This window comes from Strix uralensis, chromosome Z (assembly GCF_047716275.1).
Source record: "Strix uralensis isolate ZFMK-TIS-50842 chromosome Z, bStrUra1, whole genome shotgun sequence".
NCBI classification, from domain to species: domain Eukaryota; kingdom Metazoa; phylum Chordata; class Aves; order Strigiformes; family Strigidae; genus Strix; species Strix uralensis.
The window spans coordinates 59,118,633-59,135,477 of record NC_134012.1 but is presented as its reverse complement, the minus strand read 5'-3'; the positions used below and the strand labels follow the sequence as shown (position 1 = coordinate 59,135,477).

The 16,845-nt window shown below is 39.4% G+C and overlaps 1 protein-coding gene across 7 annotated transcripts in view; it reads left to right on the top strand.

Annotated features, from left to right (window-relative positions):
• Window positions 1–352: 352 nt before the first annotated feature.
• The window catches only part of FER (FER tyrosine kinase), a 213,131-nt gene continuing 196,638 nt past the window's right edge, over window positions 353–16,845 (top strand). For 6 of the 7 annotated variants that reach the window (XR_012627031.1, XM_074855734.1, XM_074855738.1 and 3 more), the window contains exons 1-2: window positions 353–419; window positions 13,943–14,050. The gene's annotated coding sequence lies outside the window, so the exon portion shown is untranslated. Of the gene's footprint in view, window positions 420–3,217; window positions 3,320–13,942; window positions 14,051–16,845 lie in introns of all 7 variants that reach the window. The other variant, XM_074855735.1, reaches the window with a different exon arrangement.

Here is a 16,845-nt window from a genome sequence, read left to right as displayed (position 1 = left end):
TTGTAATTACGTAAATATTCCTTACGTTATTACACCTTGAATCTAACCTTCTGTGACCATTCCCCACTAACCCTAAGGTATTTCTAGGCGTGTCTTTTAAACGGAGAAGTTGCGAGGAAAACCGTTGCTGGGAGACGGACGCAGCGCGCGCTGGAGGCGGAGCGGGGCGAGGCAGCCCCGCCCCCCCGGAGCGGCACGGCTCCCTTCCAATCGCGCCGTCCCTCCGCGCCGGGAGGCGGCAGCGGCAGCGCGCGTGCCCTCGCTGAGTGGTCGCCAGCTGCAGCGCGTCACCAGGAGGCGGGGAGAGCTCGGATTGGCTGGGAGGGAGCGGGGACCCTGGCGCTGACTGGCCCGCGCCGGTCACGTGGCGCTAGCGGGGCCGTGACGCCCGCAGTGGCGGAGGGGGCTCGGCTTGTCAGGTAGGTGGGTACCGTGTGCGGCGCGGCCGTGCGGCCGCCCGCGTCCGCGCCCCGGGAGCGGCCCCCGGGCCGGGAGGTGGCCGGCCCCACCTCTTGCCGTGTCCTGCGCGCCCGCTCGCCCGCCCGCCCAGCGGGCAGCCAGTGCAGGGGGGACGGGTAGGCCCCGCGCGGGGATTTACCTGCGGGCAGGCGGGGCGGGGCGGGCACCGGCGCCACTCGCGTTTTCTTCCGAGGGGCGGCGGCATCCGGCCGCCTCCCGCGGCGGTGGCGCAGGGAGACGTCAGGGGCGCCTGTCGCCCGGCGGCGGCTCCGCCCCGGCGGGGCAGGCAGCGCGGCGGGTGCGGATCCCCGCCCTTGGGGCTGCCGTCGGGCCAGGGGCGCGGGGCCGGTCCCCGGGCTGACCGTGGTCCGGGCTAGAGGGCGAGGGGAGCCAAAGGGCTGACTCGGTCCGGTTCCTGCGGCGCCAGTTCCCGCCAGTGCCCGGCATGTCAGTTCCCCTTCTGTGCTCCGGCTGCGCCACGGCACCCCGGCTGGTCTGTAACCGCTGCGAATAACGGGAGGATGTGCCAGCCAGCGCTTGAAACTCTGTGATGTGTCCCTCGCCCCGCGCCCGACTCCCATACGTGGAAAGCCCCTACTTCTAGTTTCTTTTCTCCTCTCCCCTCCAGTGACAACGCTGTACAAGTTAGCAACTTTCTTAACTTATACATTTGATTTAGAGCCTATGTAGATAGGACCTTCTTAGTTCTACTGCCCTGGCTTTTTTCATGTATCTTTTTATGCTTTTTTCATATGCCTTTTTATGCTTTAGTATCTGGAGGGGTGCTAAATGTTCACATATTTGGTATTTGAGAACAAAATATATAGAAGGGCATTAAACATCCCTTTTCATGTTGGAGTATGTTTCTATTTTGTTTGAATTTACACGAGTGTACACCCTTGGAAGTGACACATTCTATGTAAACACCTAGGACTTTGTTATACTTTCAAACAAGCCAACTCATCTCCTGTGAGGAAGGAGCAGTGGGTTCCAAGTAGTTGATGTAACTTTTCCCCACTTTGCAACAAACCTGCACAAAGTGACTTCGATGCTCTGCTGTATTTTAATGCAGCTTCATTTAACAAGTCGGATTGTAAGAAAAACCTGAGTGGCATCTGAAACTTTTTGATCAGAAGAATTGGCTGGGTATTATTTTTAGGTAATTGTACCTACTAATTATAATAAATAGATGACTGATACAGTATATTACACATGTGCTAGTCTTTGGAAGACTCAAGGAAGTGGGGCATTCATACTTCTAATCTGCTCACAGTCAAACTAAATTGCAAGTGATGGACATATGTGTTGTTACAGTAATGATTATTGTTGGTGAGAAAAAGGTATGTTCTCTCCTTTTACAAATTTCTTATTAATATGTGGAAGCAAATTGTCAGTACTGTTACAGCTTTAAAATAACATGAAATGTTAACCCCAGAAGAATTGAGCTTTGGGTAGATTTCTTTGAAGGAGAAGGTCAAGTCTTGGATGTACAAGGTTACTTTTTAGCTGTGGAAAAGCTCTGTTAACTATCACCAAGATCCTTTTGTGCTTTCCTACAACTATAACTTCATGTCACAACTGAGTCTATCAAAGGAGGGTTCTTCCTGAGTTGGTATTTGGATTGCCAGTCTATAAAGTGATCATGTAGAAATCATTCTGAGGAGGCATTTGAAAGTAAAGACAGACTGAAGAAGAGGTGGAAGGGTTTTAAAGTAGAGTGATACACAGGATGATAAAATGGGTCTTTGTGAAGAGAGCTAGAGAGGTAACATAAAGAGGTTTAACACGGGGAAGCAAGGTTCAGCTACGTGGGGTTGCACTGCAGTTAGGTAACATAGGATATATTTCCGTACTTAAGAATGTCCAGAGTTCAGTTTAGTTCTTCACGCAATGGAGAGAAGAGGTGCTTTGGTGATACGAAGTAGGCTTATGCCAGACGCGAGTCCAGGGCCGGCGCCTGGCCGTCTGTTCCTTGTCCATGCGGAGACCCCATCTTCCTGGCCCGGCTTGCCCTCTCCGCTTGCTGCCGCGTCCCGATCTGCTTTCAGCTGGGAAGCGGCAGGGTGAAGGAAGGTATGTTGCCATGTCAGCCTGAAGGCGGAGAAAGCTGGCAGCAAGCCCGGAGTTGCTCCATACAAGGGGATGGGCTAGCAGCATGAGGTCATCCCTTCACAGGGAGGATTTTTTTTGCAGTGTGTGGGAAGTGGGTCTAGGAAAAGGAAAGGGGGTTCTTTTGCTTGAGGGGGGAGGAAAAGCAGCAAGAGAAGAGAGGAAAGCCTAAGTTCATTCCAGCAGGAAGTAAATTGCGTATATGCTCCCATTTTAAGATAAAACTGTCCACTTAGTACTGTCTTAATTAGTGTTGATGTATTTGCCTTATAAAAATGGATTTTGAAAACTTAGTGGCGAGGTTTAATATACAGTAGTCTTGGAATTGTTGAGTATTCATTTTATTAGGGAGTTAAAGGGTTTAAAATATTGAGCTAATAAGCAGCAAGTTTCTGCTGTATAACATTTGCGTTAGGTAACTGTAGCATTTCTTCAGGAAGATTTATTTTGGAAACTTAGTAGTAGTGGATCAGTGGAATTTGTTGCTTTGTTTCAGGGGTTTAAAGGAAGATAGTTACCTTTCTTTTTAATAGCTACATATGTGGTCGTGTACAGTGCATAGGAAGTTTTGGAAGTGGTTCCTGAAAAGGGTGTGTCCAAAATGGCTTTTCTTGTGCTTGTTGGGTTGTTTTTTTTTTTTTTCTTTTAGGACAACTTCATGGGATGGAGGATTTTGTAGCATGAAATCATATTTGAGAGCATGACTGTAATCTTTTCTAATTCTTCCTGCAAGTTTAAAGGCAGAGTTCAGGTTGGTTTTGAGTGTAATGAGTCTGAAGTAATAGGGATTTTTTCAGTCCTGTGTGTTTCCCTGATGATGATAAAAATAAATTCCTAATAAATTGAGATTTACTGCTGTTATTAATCTGAGTGAATTGTACTTTATAACATCATTCTACTTTGGATCTCAGATTACCATTTGCTCTGTTAGTCACCAGCTTCCTTTTCATTGCTGCCTTTCTACACTAGAGGGAAAATGCCAAACTTGATCTTGCTACTAACCTGCTCACGACACACAGATGAGTGTCCTAGAAGTGTGTAGAGACAACTCTCCATACTCGTAACTGCACTGTTCAGTGACTTGTTTTCTGTCCAGTTGTACAGGTCTGTCAGAATTCCTGATCTTTACGATGTATTAGTCGGCTTGTTAGAACACAGCTCTGGCTGCTTAATCTTGTCTATGTTATGAACTCAAGGTACAAACCTTGAGCAACGAGGGTATTTCGCTAGGCTTTGTGATATAGTTGCTCTTACTTTCTGCTGGGGGGAGAGTTACTACTTGGGCCAAATCTTGCCCTTATGTTGTTGATAGGGTGAATGTGGACTTGGGCAGCAGTAGTTGCATACTATGAGATGTTTCTCTGATACAGCTCTCTGTTAAGATGATCACATGAAACTTTCAACTGTTAAGGGAGAAATAAAAACATTGCATGTCTACTCTTAATCTGCCCTCTGGGTATGCTTTACAATATTGTTTGCACAATACTGTAGTCCATTTGGAACCCTGTCTTATTAAGTGCTGGTAATGAAAATACATAATGAAAATAACTACTTAATAGTTTATTATGTATTAAGCATTTTTCTATATGGTATTCAAATCTTGGTGTGAAGACTGTCCTTTTGCAAGCTCTCTTGTAATTGTCATCATTTGATCTTAGAGTCTCACAACCTTTTTTTCATAGTATTGTTTTGGAAGCTATTTATTTTATCATGAGGAGCTGAGACATTAAGAAATCAAGCTTAAGCATCAAAATAAAATACCGTATTTAAGACCTAATAAAAAATCAATTACCTTTTAAGTAGGGGCGACCTGTGAAAAGTTTGTGAATTGTTGCATATTATGCAGAAATAGAATTCAGAATAGCAATAAAGTACATTAATCATGAGCGTTTTGTTCCCTGAGGTTGCCTGTTTAGAAACTGGGAGACATACAATGACAGCAATGAGTGTGACAGAGTTGTGACAATGAGCCCTCTGACAGAATGCTGAACCATCCCCAGAGCACTCCATCCTCTGTAATAAATGAGTCAGGCATTTATGGACTAAAGCACTGTGGAAGTAATTACATGATCACCTAATGTATATTCCAAAGAGTGGCATTTAGGTTTTCATCCTCAATTTGTGAATCTCTTATTGTCAGCTTTGCTGTTTTTCTCTAGCTCTGTTTATGCCCAACTTTTTGCTTTAGAAAAATTGGAAATTCTTATTCCATACATTGATAGCATATGGTAATTTACAGAATTCATCATGACGTTTATAATGCTTGCTGTTTGAACTGAGAATGGCAGAATGTGGTTTTTTTTCGGTACAAAACAGACTGGAGTGGGAAAGGGCATAGATTTAATGGTTATTTAATAAAGGCAGGAGTAATTTTATTGAATGTTTGGTGCTGTAATACTCAGACAACTAACATTAATAATGTCTCAGCTGGTGGAGGTTGTTAGCTTCTGGGCTAGTAAATCATGAAATTCACCCTTGGTAAACAAATAAGAGTAGAGTCTTAGGATAAACCTTGAATGTCTAAAGCTTGTCCTGTATGCTGTTAAATTGTCTTAAGTTTTTAAAAATCTGTTTAGTGTGGTGTACTGCCACTGTGTCTGTTAAAATACTGCTTTTGTGAATTATGTTAAAGCTTTCTTTAATGTTTTGGGTTTCTTTCAGATAGCATCTGACTTCCTAGTTGTGGCTTCTGCTTTGAAATGTTCATGAATGTAAAATGGTACCCCACAGTATCTGTATCCCAAGCAAGTTTCAAGAATTCCAGATAAGGGGTGCAGATAAGTGAAGTGGCTAAGTTTTAAAATATGACAGCTGAAACATTGTAAATAATGGTATTTTAAAACAATTGTGCTATCCCTTCTGCAAAATGTTGTGAGAATTGCTTTTGTAGCCAATTTTAAGGAAATTTGTACAACTTTGGAGAACCTTTTTACTGATTGAAAGTTATAAAGCATGGAATCAGAAAAACACACACTTGTTTATTGTTGGTATGATTATATTTGTTGTATGTTGATGCTGTGAATGGTATCTTTTCTCCCAAGGAGAATATATTTTCCGTAATTTCCATAAGATGGTTCTTTACTAGTTCAGCAGATGTGATAACTGAAGTTCACCAGATAAAAGGAGGTGCCTGATTCACCAAATACAGAAAAATGTTAGCAGTTGAAGTGCACAGCCAAAAAAGCAGAGAGTTGTAAAGAGTTAAAGGTCTGTAAGGAAGATAGAGGAAAGCCTTTAATACCAAGTTCTGCCTTTTGGATTAGGTGAATATTGAAATTGGAGTGGGAAATCTCTCATCGGTAAATATGTAAAGTAAATTTGAAGCTACTATTTTAACAAATTTAATTGGCTTCTAGATCAAGTTATCTAAATGATTCTTTTTTTATATGAGGAGGTAATTACATCTTTATTGAGGTCAAAATCTCAGTTTGATTCAATCCTTGTCTTCCTCCATGGCCTCTTAGTTTTGTGTGCTGCATGCTTTCTAACTCTGTTCTCCTGGGACCAGCTGGTACCCTCTGAAAGGAAACCTGCCCACAACTGACGGGGATTGTTTCCTCCAGGCTCTGCTCCAGCCACAGTATGGATACATACTGCAGCAGATTTGTGTCCTATGCAGACCAGTCTTCCAGAGGCATCCTATCCCTGTATGCCTTGTGTCCTCAAACTTAAGGCTTCTTGTTTCCATAAAGTGTGTCCCCTGTGTATCATGCTGCTGAAACATCATTCTGATGGGCTGTGACATGGTGATCTCTTGAGCTCTAGTATTTCATCACCAAAGCCCCCCCAGCCAGACTTGGGGAGCCCAGTGAAGATGCAGGGATTTGCAGTATGGATATGGTTAGTCTGCTTTCAGTGGGTGGGAGCTGCCACTTCCAAAGCAGTGATTAAGCAGGTGGTTGTTAACATTTGACTATTATTATAGTGTGGCTTGTGTGCCTCTACAGAATTTTTCTCAGATTAAACTGGGATTTCAGGTTTAAAGATGCAGTCAGTCAAATTCACTTCAACTGTCTCAGAGTACAGTAAGGCAAGAATTCTGCAGGACCTAAATAACCCTTGCCTACAATACAAACTTTATTATCATCCCTAAATTTTTTTTTTCTGAAGAGTATCCATGAATGGTGCTGCAACCTGAAGAACATTGGCCTCGTAAATGAGAAGTTAACTGCTTGGTACCATTTCTGGAAAGAATACTTCCTATAGGCAGAGTGAAAGATTGGGGATAAAAAATAATATGTTGCAATAAAGATCAGTTAGGCTGAATCTTATGTATGCAAATAACTCCACGTGAAGAATCCAAAAATACATTTTTTTTTTTGCTCATGTGTACTTCAGTGCCATTTTGCCAGACACCTGAGAGGCTAAACATCCACAGCTTCTAACTGTTTGTTATAATCTCCATTAACTAAAGCTTGATCAATTTATACATTTTCAAATGAGAATAATACCCTTCAGAAGGAGTGTTCTTTGTAAGTGGGAAGGCTGATGATAGATCTAAAAAATTAAGGTAGGTTTCTGTATCTTGAAAAGTTAGCTCTGGTATATGTTTGTAAAATGTATGTATTAAAATTTATTATGCACTTCAAGTATTTAAGAAGGTGCAAATGCGTAGTTCAGTAATCTGTCTTTCTGTGACTCTACCTTCATAGTGAGAGTAACTGTATCCCGTTTAAGAGAGTTACCTCAGTATCTTTTAGGAGATGAAGCGTGCAAAGGAAAGGTCATTCAGCCTGAGAAACAGCAAACAAAGACTTGAGGTAACACCTTTCACTGAAGCACAGGGTATGTTCTGTTTCCCACAATGAAACATTCTGGAATATCAGCTGTTGGGAAGGGACAGGACTCTCTTCCTCCTGGACCTGTGTTCCTTGTGAGCTGGTTTTCTGTACAGAATCCTGTGTAATCGAACTACGTGAAATGTGATACAATGGTGCCAAGGAAATTAAGTGAACTCAAGAAGACTGAATGAACAGTGAGTTAACTAGGTAGGGTTTAATGAACCAGAAGGATATAATTAGTTTAGTGAAGAAGGAAAGAAGAAGCAACACCCTGATTCTTCTTTGAATTTCTTTTCAGAGCTGTAAATACTTGGAAATAGATTATGTTTCTCCTGAGGAGACCAGTATAGTCATATATTACAGCCTAAAGGCAGATTTTTAATCTTACTGTTTGGCTGCAGCTAGAAATTCTGGCTGATGTTGGGCCATAGAAAGAAATTAAACTGCCTCTAGACTTTTAGAAGTGTTTCACATCCTGTGGATTTCTGTTTGTCTATGGCTGTCCTTAGAATTCAAGAGGTAATACAGTGCTCCTGGAAGAAGCTCCTAGTAGTATTCTGGATTTCTAAATTGGAATGGTCACAGTCAGTAGCTAGAAGAGTTTTGGGACCCAAAACCTTTCCAAGGAGTAGTATGTGGTGTTTTATGATGATGAGAGACCCTCAGTACTGTGTCAGTATTCTCTCCTCTGTCTTCCCCAAAGAGATACTTCAGTAGGTGGCCTTGGGATTGAGTGTTTGCACCTGGATTTTTTTTTTTTTTTGGGGGGGGGTGTGTGTGTGTGTGTGTGTTCATTATGACTTGCCATGCATTTATCTCAAGGCAGATGGATATCAAGATATTAAATGTTACCTTCAGAGGTTTGGGGTTTTTTCCAACTAAGGAAGACTGCTTCCTACCTTTGAACTGGAGATGTTGGCATCTAATTGAATGAAAGAAATCAGTGAGGATGTAAGTGTGCACAGACTAACTCATTAGTCAACAAGATTACTACAGCTACTTTTTAATTTCAGTGTTGACTCTTGCTGCCACTTTTCCTAGCAGTTGTTTCTGTCTTCACTGTTCACCTAAACCAAGAAATCTCTTGAAAATGCAATACTTTGTCTTGTTGCTCGTTTGTTCAAAAGTTCTTTAATGCACTATATAATATACACTTTAAGCAAACCTGAGTCACTGATATGTGTATTTAGTTTTTTTCAATTTGTGGCCAATTTTCAGTCATTTTAGCATTACATATTTTTTTTTTTGTAATTCTAGAATAGTCCTGTCCTTTAGCCAGTAGAACTTTTAACAGCGTTGGAGATACCGGAGCACAAGTGCCTGCCACATGAGAATTATTTTTATCAGCCTCATTCTGCTCAATCCATTTTTATGTTAAGATCTACTGTGGAGACAAATGTTGCAACACAGCAGAATTGAGAGTTCAGTGAAAATTCTTTGGCCAGGTATTCTCTATTGAGGACGTGCTTTTCTTTGGCTTTCCTTGCAGACTGGAACTTAATTTAAGGAAAGTTTAATTCCTGGAAAAATACAGGAAGGAAAGCTTTCTTCTAAGCACGTGGAAGGTAACAAGAAACTAGGTGAATTTACCCTTTGAAAGCAAGATGTGTGTTTGTCTGCTATTTTGTATGCGGCACTGCCTTTTTCAGAGATAACAAGAACACAGCACTGAGTCTTGAGGCACAGTGACAGTGTGACTTGTGGTAGCCAGTCTAGCTCTGCTCTGTAGCACAGCCTTCTCTGCTACAGATCAGGGCTCTGCTACCCTGTAGCTACCTTCACGTTCTTTTACTTTTCTCCTGGTGAGATTCAGTCTCCAGCACCTGCCTTGCTATTTACCTGTGACTGGGAGGTAGGAACTTCTACAGGATGGAAGCAAAACTGGTTGAGTAACTGCATCTAAGGAACACTTACCACATGGTTTACTACCAAGTGCAGATCTTCCCATTGCACATTTTTTACAGGATGCCTGAGACAATAAAATAAAGGGCATACTGAGGAAGCTTTCAGGCCATGTGGAGCTGAGAACCACTGCAGGTGTGGTGGAGAATGAGATTACTATTTGGAATAATCTTGGCAAATGGAAGACATCATCTGGAACAAAGCAGGGTGTCAGTGAGCACAAAAGCAACATACTGTCTGTAGACTGGACTGAATGGGAACGTGATGGAGGAAGAAACAGGGTAAGGTGTAGTTCTATGGAAAGGGACCTGGAATTTTTGGATCACAAACTAAGAAGGACACAGTATCATGCTGTTGGGAAGAGGTTAAAGCATTCGGGCAGGAGCTCAAAAGTAATTTGGAGTAATCTCTCTGTTCTTCTCACATTGGTGGGTCCTACAGTTCCCCACTGTTTTAGGTTCTGAACTTTAAGTGAGTTGGGGACCAACTGGAGTGTGTTAAGAGGATAACAGTGGTCTAGAGAATTATTTCAAATGAAAGATTTAAAGAATTAGAATAGGTTGATCAAAGAATAGGATATTCACGTTGCAAAGAAAAAGGTAGTCTCTTCTCTATTCCTTGGTCATGCCAAGGGGAAGGTGAGATTTGGTCATTGAGAAATTTTTTCCATGTGCTAAGGGCAAAGGAATGCTAGATCAGAGAGAAGACCGAGTCTTGGCAAAAATTTTTATGCCATAGGTAAGCATATGGGGTTCTTTGGTGGAAGGGAAAATAATTAGATAGTGTCTTTAGATCATAGGCCTTACACCTACATGAGTGTAAGTGACTTACTTCAATCATCTCTGTTACTACCATTTGTATGTGTGAAAAGAATTCCAACAGGTAAATGAAAACTGTATATCCAAAAAAGGAAGTGTATCTTGTAATTCTAGGCAGAGGGTCTGAGGGTTGTTTTCTGGGCTTTTATCTGGTTTAGTTTTTGCTTGGTTTTTTGTTTTTGTAGTATTGGCAAGTGTAAGTCCTATTCTTTCATAAGCTTACTGCTTCTTATTTGCATGTATTTTTAATAAGATCACAGCTGCGACAGCTGCTAGGGAAAACTGTTCTTCACACAGCTGCAGGGGTAAGAGTGAGAGTGAGATGTATGTATGTGATCAAGTGAAGTCACGTAGCTCAGTACTTGCTACTGTCAGGTAGGAAGGGACTGTTGGCACAAACGTAGAATAATAGTTCCCACCCTGCTTCTGCAGTTTAGAGACACCTTGAGATGGAAGTTCTGTTGTTCAACAGATCTGGTTTTTTTCCATGAATTTTTATAATAATTTTTGAACCTGTTTGTTTCTTGGTCTCAAAAATGTCTTTAGCCATTGAATTCTCTCAGTTATTTACTAGGCAAAGAAGTACTTAGGAGCAACTTTTTAAAATTTTGTTTGATGTTGCCATGTTCTTCTGGGAAACACTTCAGACATCTGACATACCATGTCACTTTGTACTATCATGATTATTTTTTTTTGTACTTTGATCTGGCAGCCCATCATACTTAACTATTTTGTGAGCTAAAAAATTCTCTCTACTTTCTTGTGCAGAAGCTGCTCCATACTCTGATCAGTATTACCTATACTTTTTTTGTGCTTTACGTTCTTCATGAGATAGAATAATTTGAAGGTATAGGAACACCACAAATGTATCAGCAGTGTAAGAATATGTTATGTTCTCTCTTTCTTTCATTAAAAAAAGATCTGATATTCTGGATGGCTCCTAACCTGACCACTTCAAAGCACTAAACAAAAGTTTTTGAAGATACATGTTCAGAGACTACCAGACCTTTTTTCTGGTAGTGGCATTAAATAATGTAGAGTTCTCTCTCCCAGTCTGTTACATTGCATTTACTAATATGTGACTTCATCTGTTTTATGCTTGTTGCTCAGTATTCTGGGGTTCTTCTGCAAATTTTTTAATGATGTGTCAGTTTGGGTTGCTTATAATAATTTTGTATAATTTGCAAATTTAAACACAGATGATATCTGAAATGATAGATATGCCCAAGTCCTGGCACAGATTCTCATGAGACTTCTGTCTCCCCTGTGAATCTTTATCTCTTAAATCTTACCCAGCAAGGTCCTCAATTTTGTAACGGCTTCCTATGAGATATATCAGGGGAAACTTTTTAGAAGTCTTGTTCACTACTGGTTCCAACAGTATCCACACTATCCTTGATTCTTTCAAAGAACTCATGAAGTTGTGAAGCATGACTTTTCTCTACAAAAGCTGTGCTGTTTTTTTTCTCCCTATTGTTTCAGGCTACAAGTTCTTCTGTATGGTTTTAACCACCTTCCCCAGTATGGAAGTCAGGCTGTCTTTGTTGTGCTTCTCCTGATTACCTTGTCAAGATTGGAAAAAAATTGATATATTTTCCACTTTCCAGACCTCTTTACTTAGGTCACCTTAAGCCTAAATTTTTGCAGAATTAATAGTTTGACAATTTCATATTTGATGCTTTAACACTTCAGCTGAATAGTATCTGGCTCTGGTGAATTCTTACTATTAATTTGATACTTTTAAATGCTCCTCTGATGCTTCATTTTGAGACAATACGTTATATATCTCCAGTCTAAAGAGGATCTGGTGTGGGACTGGCTTTGGCTGGCTTGGCAGTAATTTCAGAAAACAGATCATCTAGGTTTTCTTCTCTATCTTATTTTAATTTTTTCTTTTATGTCTTCATTATCTAGTAGTTTATTGCATTGAGGTAGCAAGCTGTCTGTAACTCAGATTCTGCTATGTTTGATCTCAGAAATAGCAATGAGAATTTTGTAACATTTTATTTCTCTCTTACAGATGGCTGTGTAGTTCACTGGCAAACTTTTATTATACTTCCATGTACTAGCTAGTGTAAGTCTATCAATTAGACCGGTGTTGGACTTGTATTACCAGTTTTAAATTCTACTAATGACCGGTGTGCAGATGAAAATATGTACGTAGATAAAAAGTCAGTAGTAATTGGAATTCTGAAGAAAAGTTTGGTTTGCATTTTATTTTTATATTGACAAACAAAATTCTCCATCATAACACATGTGATAGATTATTTCTTTTAAAAAAAAGGTGTGCTTTTTGTCTGTGTGCAGAGAGCAGAAGATACAGTTTGTCTGTGTTTAAGTGGCTCCAATATGTTGTTTCATTTAATAAAGGGAATTTTCATAAGGAGTTCATCTTACCACATGCAATTCTTTAACATCGGCTTGAAATCTGAATGTGCCCAGGTGCTGGTGGTAGCATGTGTTTTACTTTCATGAGTCCTATTTGAACCAGGAAAAGGGTTAAAAATGTGTTCCTGTTCAGTGATATTCTGGTGTTCCCAGCTGGTTTGTATTTGTGATGGGAGGATTGGAGCCAAATTTACTATAATGTTTTGCTTTTGTTTTTTTTTTTTTTTTTTTGCTGGTGAAGACTTTCTCTTGGGCTTTGCAACTTTGCCACAAGTATTTTTGTATCTATTATTAAGAATGTGGTGTGTTTGTTCTTCTCCTTTCATATCTGCTTGCATAGCTGCTCTTTCTTTGCAGTGACTGAATGTTAGCATCACTTACAGTCTTTTCTATTTTTCATCATGGAGAATGGAAGTTTTATATTAGGCAGCACGTTCTAGAATGTCACTAAATAACCAGAAAGGAATTCTAAATAATGTCTGCTTGAATATGAACTAAAACTATTTCTTTCTAAGATTTTGTAAATGTGTCCATGATTAGTGCTTTGTTTTAAATAGTGGAGATCTTGAAAACACTTCTCTTTTACGCTTACACACTATGTCTGTCAGTTTTGCTTAATGTGTCTTTTCTAACAAGGGCATTGCTAAACTAATATTGAATTGATATTGAATTGCTAAACTAATATTGAATCTAAGATTTAACTTTAGATGAGACATTCTGGTATGAGATTGTGAGTGAACATTTAATGTTGATCCAGATGTAGCTTATGTAGTATACCTTGCACTTGTAAGCTATACGCAAAACCTGTTTCTTGTTATTTTTTATATTTTATATACTTCTTTCTTAATATAAAACCTGAAAGATCCAGCTTTCTGTTGCAGTTTGCTACACCTAGACTGCAGTCCAGAATTAACGGTTTGAAATTGTAGTGCTGCAGCCATCTTAACTTTCTGACCGCATACTATTCTAGACATTGAAGTAATTAGTCATGTAAGAAATCTCTGTGTCTTGATTGGTCCCTTTCTCATGTTCCCACTTGTTTTCTTACAGTCTAGTGAGAATGCTGCTACTAAGTTTGTCTTTCATATAATGAATTTTGGTCTTGCATGCTTTTGTTTTCCCTCTTAATGGGTTTCCTTTTTGTTTTATCAAGGGCAAAGTTCAGAAACAAATGAAATTATCTAATTTTCCAGCTACAGTACACTGTATCATAAGAAATTCCAAGAACTTAAAATCTTTGGCTACATGTGTAGAGACAAAATTATTCCTTCCCTCAAAATTGTGTGTATGAAGTGATAGCATACTACTTACTTGCAGTCTTTTGAGTAGTCTGCTCTTTTGGTTTTCTTGAACTCTGTCTCTTTTTTAAAAAAATCTGCCTTCTGGTAATAATCTGAAAATGCAAAGCAACTTACTTAAGTTTTGCAATGTATTTTAAAATGCTGAAATAATAATAAAAAAGTTTGATCTGTTTCTCTTTCACAGACATCCCAGAAAAAACAAGTGTATTACAGGAAGTGAAAATCAGAAGTAGTAGCTGCTGACATAAAGAGAGGTGCACTAAGGATAATTTCTTGTGCAAAATTTGTTAAGGTACGTAAACTGTGTTTTGCAGAAAAGACTTCCCGAAAATAAGCAGCTTAATTTGCCTTGAGTGGACTAATATTTCAGACTAGTTTTAAAATGATCAGGATAGCTTTAGATTACCACTTCGGATGTTTATTGGTGGCAATACCTCTATGGAAGCATTAATTCAGCTAATTCATCTTCCATACCATGCATATCCATATGCAGATAATGTTCTGAATATGTGGTTAGTGTAAACAAATGGTAGGTTAAGCATGTGTTTTATGTTTCATGGCCTTGTATGTTCCAGGAGTAGATCCTACAATAACAGAAATGTCAATTGCTTAACAGTCTAATTTTTATTTAAGATGTGGATGGAGGGATAAGAATGATTTATTTCATTGTTTTAATGGAATATAACTACTATAAGCCTCACATTCAGAAACTGAGATGGAGTGTCTAACAAATTGATCACCTGCTATAAAATTGCTTTTAAATCAGTACAGAAGCCTTGTATTTGAGGATTTATCTCCTGAATCCAAGTCTTCTTCCTTTTCTGATTTTGCAATATTCTTAATGTCTCTAGAAAGGGTCTGCAAAATGTAAGCCATGCTAAGTGATTTGGAGCCCATGCAGATTTAGGAGCAAGGGAGTTGACAGATCAAGAGTGAGTGGGATGCTCTATGCCTACTGTGCACCTTCCATATTCTTCCTTCTGGAGGGGCCGGATGTGTGCTGTGCTTACCTGTTCTGAATTTATCTGGGGGCCAGACGTGCTTCTGGTTTGTGGCTTATCAGTTGCCTACCTTGCAGTTGATACTATGAAGCCATAAATTCCAACTGATGCGTGTAGATCCATCGTTATTTTAAGATTAAGTCACTGTCTTGGGTACATTTCATGGCAATATATAACAGAAGGTTCCAGTTGTTACAAGGGTAGGAGAACATCCTGGAAAGTATTGCTGTATATGTGCTCTGTTCTTCCCTGCTCATTTGATTTTGGTCATTGTCAGACACAGAAGACACACAGGACCTTTGATCTGTGGTATGGCCAGATTGCAATTTTTAAATTAAATGTAGATTGGCTATGAGAAGTACTTTTTTCAGAGTTGTTGCTGGAATCCAGAAAGACTACTAATGCTGGAATAATGGCTTTATTTGCTGAAGGGAAGTGTTACAGTGTTGAAAAATTAGGTGACTGTCAGTGAAGTTTCTCACTGTCATGCTGACAAAATTTAACATTACTTCATTCAGAATTTGACTATTGCTGTGGTGGTGGTGGTTGAGACAAGTCATAAACTATCTTCAGTAACTATGCTTAAATTTAGAACTGTTCAAGGCCTGGTTGCTCATTCACAGTATATTATTAAATGTACACTGAGTATTTACTTCCTGTCAGTAATTAGTTTGTTATTTTGAGAGTGACTCTAAAAAGAAAGTAAGTCTGTCTTTCTTGGAATTGTCTCTGAGACATATTTTAACTGTTAAAGCATACCAAATATTGATTGACTAATTTGCATATACAGTAAATTTTATAGTAATTTATATATCACATTTAAAAAAAAAAAAAAAAACAACCTAGCTGAAACTCATTTGTCCTATTTGTTGCCACTGGGATTTTATTACTTTTACAAAACATGCTATAATTCAGTTTGAGACTTCACTGGCATGTCAAATTATGCAAGCATTGTTCATGTGTGGAAACAGAGATAAACCCCATGGGTATCTGCTAGAAGTATGAAAGATCTCTTCACAGTAAAAGAGTAAGCAATTCCGGAAGCATCTCATGTGTTCGTTGTCATCAATTCTCCATCTATCTACTTCAAAATGTGATGCCATCTCTGTTTTTTTCCTTTAAGATAAAATACTCTGCCATGTTTTTTTGAGAAAGATCTTTCACATTATATTTTCATCTTTTCAACACTGTAGTAGAAAGTATGTTTGTGTCTCAGACTCCCCAAATCTCCTACTGGTTCCACGGTAAACCTTTCCTTGGTTCAGATTTTGTTGCACTACTCAATTTTCTCAGTAGTCTGTGGTTACAAAATCTGGATGGGTATCTGTCTTTGTCTTAGATATTCAGTGTGAGCATTGTAATGTTGCATGGTAAAGCCAAAAAATGGGATTATTAGTATTTCTTCCATAATCCAGTAGCTGTGAACATGGGGAAGCACAAGGAGGATCACACCACAAAGAGCAGCCCAACTTGTTCGCTGTCCTTAAACAGTATCTCCTGGTGCCATGGTTGGAGACAAAGCGCAGATCTAAATGGATCATTGTGCCCAGATTGTCTTTGTATGTCCCTTCCAACAGAAATATTCTATTATATTGGTCTCACCCTGTAGAAGGGTCTCAGCTGTCAACTCATCTGTGCACACTAAACAGGGAGATACCAAATTTAGAAAAATACTTGTCTGTGTTGGTGCCAGATACTGTCTTTTTAAACACTGATCTTTTGAAATGTGCTTGTGTTTTTTAAGAGTATTTGTAATACAGATCGCATAGAACACAATTCACGTGTTTGGTTAATTCTTATAGTTTTGACTTTAAGTAAGTGACTGTGTGATCTGTAATGTTTTCATGTGTTTGAAAGCGTTAAAAAGTGTTGAAAGTGTTAAAAAATTAAAAGTGGTTTTAATTAAAAGCTTTGATTTTTAGCTTATTGGCAGTTAAGTAGCTTAGGTCTTGGATCACCACTTCTTTGCTACACGATATGGAGCATTTGAGTTTTGCTGAATGTCTTGGTTGAACTTTTTCTTAATTTACAAGGAAGACATGGTGGCTGGCTTACCCAGTTGGGAATCATCAACTCTGAGACTTTA